We start from the raw sequence: 6672 nt of genomic DNA, 5'->3' as shown, positions 1-6672 counted from the left end.
ACAAGGAACAAAGTGCCTTCTAGTGTCCTGAAGAAAAACATCTTGAAAGAAAAAAGAAAAAGAAGCCTTGATAGATGCTTTAGTAAATACTCCTCCATTTTCAGCATATAATTACATTTCACCAAAGAGGGCAATCGTATTTGAAAATATTATGCCAAGTGAAATAAGCCAGTCAGAGAAAGACAAATACCATATGATTTCACTTACATGTGGAATCTAATGAACAAAACAAACTAACAAAGAAAATAGAAACAGAATCATAGATATAGAGAACAGACTGAAAGCTGTCAGAGAGGAAGGGTGGGAGGCTGGGTTAAAAAAAAAACCCCAAAAAACGGTGAACTGATTAAGCCAAAACAAAACAAGACAAAACAAAAGCCTCAGAGACAGACAATAGTCTAGTGATTACCAGAGGGAAAGGTGGTGGGAGAAGGTAGGAAGAGGGTAAAGGAGGGATAAATGATGATGAAAGGAGACTTGATTTGGGTGATGAACACACAATACAACATACAGATGATGTATTATAGAACTGTACCCCTGAAACCTATATAGTTTTATCAACCAATGTCACCCCAATAAATTCAATGAAAGAAATGTAAAAAAATTAAAAATAGCTAACATACTTACTACATTGCTTCACTTAAAATGTTTGGTGAATTATAAAGTAGAATGGCTACCCTCTGGTTCCCTTTCCCATGGGATCTGAACACTGATCTTGGTGGTTGTAAAGGAGGAAAAGTAATACTGAAGCTGGCCTCACAGTGCTTGTAGTCTGTGGGCTAGTTTCAAACAAGGTTGAATTCTCTTTGAGCTTGTTTTGTCCTCTCTTGTAAAATGAGATCAAGGGAGGAAGGATGTATGTGAATCTGGGCAGTTGGTGTAATGATTGTGACTAATATTTCTGCCTTTGGAAGGGCTCTTAAAAGTGAGTCCTTTTTTTTTTTTAGATCTGTTACCAGTAAACTGTCTTCATTTGTAATTAAAGATCTACAAGATCTACAGCGTTGGGAGAGCTCTACGTAAGAGGCAAGCTAAAAGACAAGTTTGTGAAGGAGACTGACTGTTCTTTGAGCTAGATCCAGGCCAGAACAGAAACTTCAGAAACAAAAATCCCCTCAGCTCCTCCTCTATGCTCCACGGCCTGCTGGTTCTTGAAATAGGCCTTGGCCCATCCCTTCTGGTGGAGCTGGTTCTTTATCCATCCTGCCCTGCAGCATAGATTGTCTTGTGTGCTACATTCCCTTAAATTCTTGATGTAAAAAATAGATAAAGCAGAGTGGATAAAAGCCAAACAAGGGCCTGCTCACTTAATTTTGTTTTCTGCTGTGCCAATTATCTACTCATCATTTGCCTGGGATCTGGGAGGCATGGTTTCCTCTGGCCCATGGGATCTGAGACCAACAGGAACCAGCAGCAGATCAAATTGGATTTCTTCTCAAGCCTGCACGGAAAGGTCAGACAAGTTGTCAAGGCATGAAACTCTCAAGTCTGAGTTACTGACAACGGAAATTGATGAAGTTTGAGATCTTATTTCCTCCTGAAGACTTTGCAAGACCATCTTTGGGATGGGTATGGGCTGTGATGGGAAGGATAGATAAGATTCAGCCCAATGGGAGCGACAATTTTGATATTGTAAGTTATTTTGTAATTTTATGTATGGGAAGTCATTCTATGCAAATCCACAGGCTTGTGATCCCCAGAAAGGTCACTCCTGGTGTGGAGCATGGAGTCTGTTGAATAGATCAGGAAAGTCAGGATCGAAAAGCCCACCTTTCCTGCAAACTGGGGGATGGATTTCCACTGAGGATTTTTACATGAAGGTTGAATTTGCGATGCTTCACTTGAACAGGCATGCCTAGACCACCTGATAAATAATACATTTGTATTATGCTTATGAAATATGCAGATGGAGCCCACTTCGCAAATAAATGCCTTGAAGAATTTTTTAAAACTTCAGAGGTAACCTAATCCTAGGATTGGCTGTATTCGTGTCTATGAGGTTTTTATTTTATTTGGTGACAGCTGCCATAAATTCAATTAAATTATATGGCAAATGGGGTTTGGGTGGTTGTTTTTTTTCTTCTTGGTGAAGGAAGAAAATAATCAAAAAGTTGGCAAGATGGAAAGCAGAGAGCACATTTGCACACAGGGCAATCAAACAGCGCCACATCAAAATATCAAGGAAGGAAATCCAGCCAAGCAGGTACAACCTTATTTATCCTTGTCCTCCACTCCCTCCCTGAACATTCTCTTCTTACTCTGGAAAAAGGTAGATGAAGCAAGAACCTGCAAAGTTAGAAGCTAAAATAATGCTCTGACAGGAAACAGAAAGCGAAAACTTAGAATCCACAGGCATGAAAAATACTGCAAGGGACGGTCATTTAAAATGAGTTCCAGGATCCTCCAGCAGCCCCTGGCAGCAGCCCAGCGCTCAGCAAGCTTGCCCAATACTGGCTTCTTGTACACTGAAATTACAAATCATCCCCAGTAGAACCATGCATACAATAATGCATGAACATGACCACTGAATTCTCTTTACACATTAGACATGTTTTTCTATCCTTAGAGCTTCTGACTATCTTTTGAGGTTCTGCTTTATGCTGGGCACCAAGAGAAGCAAAACTCATAGAGTCCTCACAACAACCCATTAGATTAATTGATTCTAAGCAAAGAAATGAAAGCACAGAGAGATTAAGGTCACGTGGCTAAGGGTAGCAAGTTGAATTCAGAATTCAGGCCTCCCTCCTCATGACATATCCCATAGGTGCCTCTGTTGTAAAAGGCAGATGGAATTTCTGCAACCCAAATTCTATCCTGTATGTACGAGGGAAGCTTTCTGTTAAAAGGAAGCATCTGTTAGTAATGGTAGATTAGAAAATCAAGATTTTTCTTAAAACTCTCCATGCACGCCAAGGATAAAAGGTGGCAGGAAAAGGCACATTGAAGAGGTAATGCTGTGTGTTCCCTTTTTGATGATCTGACTTTCCCCCTGTGCTGCTTCCTCTTTGAGATCACACAGTTCCCACACATAGGATGACATCTTCTCTGGCTGGAGCCGAGGTCACTAGAATGTCTCCTGAAACAACCAGGTGTGGGGAGAGCCCCAAAATGACTAGACACAAGTGGCTCACCTGTTGAACTAACCCCATTGAATTAGACCCAGGAGCTTCGTCAGGAGAGGAGCTGCCTAGGAAAATGCCACTCTACAGGGCATAAGCTACTTTCTGCCTCCTAATATCTTATGCAAAAGAAGATGCATAAATAAGAAGTAGTAGGAAGGACAATTACATTGGCAGGAGGGACAAAGGAGCTGAATGTCATTGGGATTAGGCCATTTCTCCCTCCTTTAAAGCTGGGGTGATGCTATTGCTTATTGCATCATTCAAGTCTAAAATCTGGGCACAAAAACCCAGTTGCTGGCTCCTGTCAACCCAGGTGCTTCACAAAAGGGAGCCCCCGGATGGACTCATTAGGGGAAAGGCCTAGGAGGTAAGGGGCGGGGCTTTGGAGTAACCTGCATCTGCACTTCCCACCAAGCAGCCTGCCCTGGTGTGCCCACTGAACTCTCACTGCTGAGGAACCCCAGGGGTAGCGGGGTCGGGAGACAGGACCGAGGCACAGACACAGGAATGAATCGCCCTGTTGGCCCCTGCTGTTCCCAGAACCCCGGAAAGCCCCATAAGCAGGAGCAAGGAGGTGTAAATTTCCCGAGGCTGCTGTTCCGATGAATACAGACTGGCTTAAACAAACAGGAACACAGGCTCTCCCCGTTCAGGGGCCAGAATCTGAAATCAGAGTGTCTGGGGCTGTGCTCCCTTCAAGGGCTTCAGGGCAGGTCCTTCCTACCTCTTCAGCTTCTGGGGGCTCCTGGCGACATCCCTTCAATCTTCATGTGGGCCCTCCTCCATTCTCGAGGAACATCTCTCGAATAATCACATGCCCCCGCCCCCCTGCTCACCTGCCCACCTCTTCCTGATCAGGAGCCCTTGCCCCTCTGTTCAGGTGCCCACTTCTCTCTGTAACCACTTCTCTAGTCAAGTGTTCAACATGTATTTATTGAGGTCTGACTATGTCCCAGTCTGTGGAAATATGGAAAGCAAGGTTGCTTTTCTCATACAACTTGCATTCTAGGAGATGGGAAAATAGACAATAATGAAATAACTAAACACTTGATGTGTTAAGTGTTGATCACTGTCCCCTCTCTCTACCCACTGGCACCCGCCTTGGCTGGCCAGGCACTGCTCACTTGCCAGCCTATCCTACATAATAAAAGCCTAATATGCAAATCAACCGAACAGTGGAACGACTGGTTGGCAGGGACCGGGGCTGGCAACTTACTATTTTTTTTTTTTTTTGCTTTTGCGTCTATTGCATCTAAAATATCTTGCTATGGAATAAACAATTGCTCTGTTTTCATTGTCTTCTCTAGGATTCTATTCCACCATTGGTCAGCACCCCCTGTTTAGAGTAGCCAGGAACAGTGCCTGAGAGCAAGGGATTTGGATTAAGATAAATTCAGTTCAAATACAGGCTCTGCTACCAGTATTTACAAGCTGTGCGATCTTGGGCAAGTTACTTGACTTCTAGTTACTTGACTTCTCTTAGTTTCTTTATCTGTGAAACAGAGCTGTTGGGAGGATCAAAATAATAAAGCACATACAATTATTGCAATGTACCCCGTGAATCACACAAGGACGCCTCAAGAAGTTGAATTAAGGAGTCACATTTATTGCAAATCCGGGAATATGAGGGGGCATTTTGCTCTCTCAAATCTCATAGTGATAAGATGGCCGAAACACCAGACTTATATAGGCAAAAATTACCAAGGTATTGATTACATCCCAGGGTTTGGAATGAGGACCCTGGTTTGCACAAAGCAGTTACAGAAGTGAAATTGAGCCGATTAGTTATCTACAAAGGTTAATTATAGTTTTGGGTCTTCGGACCACTGAGTTGACAGAAACACATTATCTAGAGCCCTCGGGTCTTGGGACCACTGAGTCAACGGAAACACATTATCTAGAGCCATAGAGGCAATTTAGAGTAATTGTGCTGTCCTGGTCTTGGGACCACTGAGTCAACCTGAACGCATTATCTGTGGCCACTGAGGCAATTTAAGATAATTGTGCTGTCCTGGTTTCCAGGTACAGAAGAATGTGCTTTCTAAAACCAGTAAGATCACAATCAATGGGGTATTCAAACCACCAACAACGGAGGATTCAATCGATTGGGATAGCAATCGATTCAGAAAATTCAGAAAATCAAAGTAACTTTTCTATTGTTAAACAAAGCCAACAAGTACAGAAGCCAAACAGCAGGGTTAAAGTTAAACTACAGTTTCTACCTGAGATGATTGCTACCATACTTCACCATGTCCAGCCAAGGACCTACTACAGAGTAAATGGCACAGTCAAAAGCCGTTACAAGTGTTCTAGCTTTTATTTCCCTTCTCCACACTTTTTACCTCTGTCTCAGCTATGGTCTCTCCCCTTAATCTCAATGCTAAATGCTTTTGATCCTGCTAGCCAACACTTTTGACAATGAGGTCTCCCAAATGGCTCCACCACGCCCTCTCCCCAACTGTGTCTTCCTCCCTGGGGCAACCAGTGCTTATAAGCAACTTACTTCCAGATCCCTGGCCCAGCTGCAGGGAAGGAGAACAGACAACAAGGTCTCTTCCCAAACATCGGTCTCCCTGCACGTCTGGCATTTGACTTCTAACTCCCCTTGGGCTGTGATTACTCAGGCAAAGTGAAGTGGACAGATGGAACAATGATTTGGAAAGCTCAGCCAATGGAAAACAAAACAGCAAGACAGAAAAAGAAAACCGTACACTGAACCCTGCCATCGCGGGGAGAGAGTTCATTGGTTTAAATTATTCTTATTGCCTGCTGGCATTGATTGCATTTTCCAGGTAATTGCTCAGCACTCCCATTAGTTTTCCCAAGTAGAGAAGTGATATATCTTCTTAGATACGTGCTCTACAGATAGCCCTCTCTGGAACGAACAGATGCATCTGGGCCAGGCTTGTCTCCATGGCAAGTTTTTGTTAAGTGACTCCTATCAATTCATTGGATTTCATGATAAACACAAGAGGTGCTGCAAAGGTAGGAAGAAAAGGTGTCTGTATGTGATAATAAATATCACTTTAGCCTAAAGCATACTTTTAAAATCATTAATTTGAAAACTTTCTGAGAAAACTATAGTTAATGTTTCAGAGGTATGGAGCCAAATAGTCTGGGTTCAATTCCTGGCTCTGTCATACTTTTGGGGTACAACCTAGTGTAAATTACTTAGTCTCAAGCCTCAGTCTCCTGGTTTCTCCAATGGAGATAATAACATTTACTCAGAGAGTGACGATTAGATGAAATCGTGACATATTGGTATATATATATATATATATATATATATATATATATATATGTATATATATATATATATATATATATATATATATATATATATTTGACTTTAGCATGGTGTCTGCCACATGGTAAATTGTGAATGAGCAGTGGCTGTTATTAATGAATTATGAACAAATAGACTTATGTTTCAAGCTATAAAAGCTAATTCTGGAGAGCCTAGCAGTCCAGATGATGGCGGCTCAGGGCTCCACATCTATGAGTTTTGAGCTCTTACTTGTCCAGTTTAATTATAGACTTTCCCAGTTTC

At 42.3% G+C, this 6672-nt stretch overlaps 1 non-coding gene across 1 annotated transcript; it reads left to right on the top strand.

Moving 5' to 3' along the window:
* Window positions 1-675: 675 nt before the first annotated feature.
* On the top strand, window positions 676-795 carry LOC139011917 (small nucleolar RNA SNORA61). Its single transcript, XR_011471727.1, has one exon. It is a non-coding gene; the product is annotated as a small nucleolar RNA SNORA61 (small nucleolar RNA).
* Window positions 796-6672: the final 5877 nt, after the last annotated feature.

Source organism: Myotis yumanensis, unplaced genomic scaffold (genome assembly GCF_028538775.1).
Source record: "Myotis yumanensis isolate MYYU_CA2020_CCGP unplaced genomic scaffold, mMyoYum1.0.hap1 SCAF_5, whole genome shotgun sequence".
NCBI lineage: Eukaryota > Metazoa > Chordata > Mammalia > Chiroptera > Vespertilionidae > Myotis > Myotis yumanensis.
This window is presented reverse-complemented; position numbering and strand designations above follow the sequence as displayed.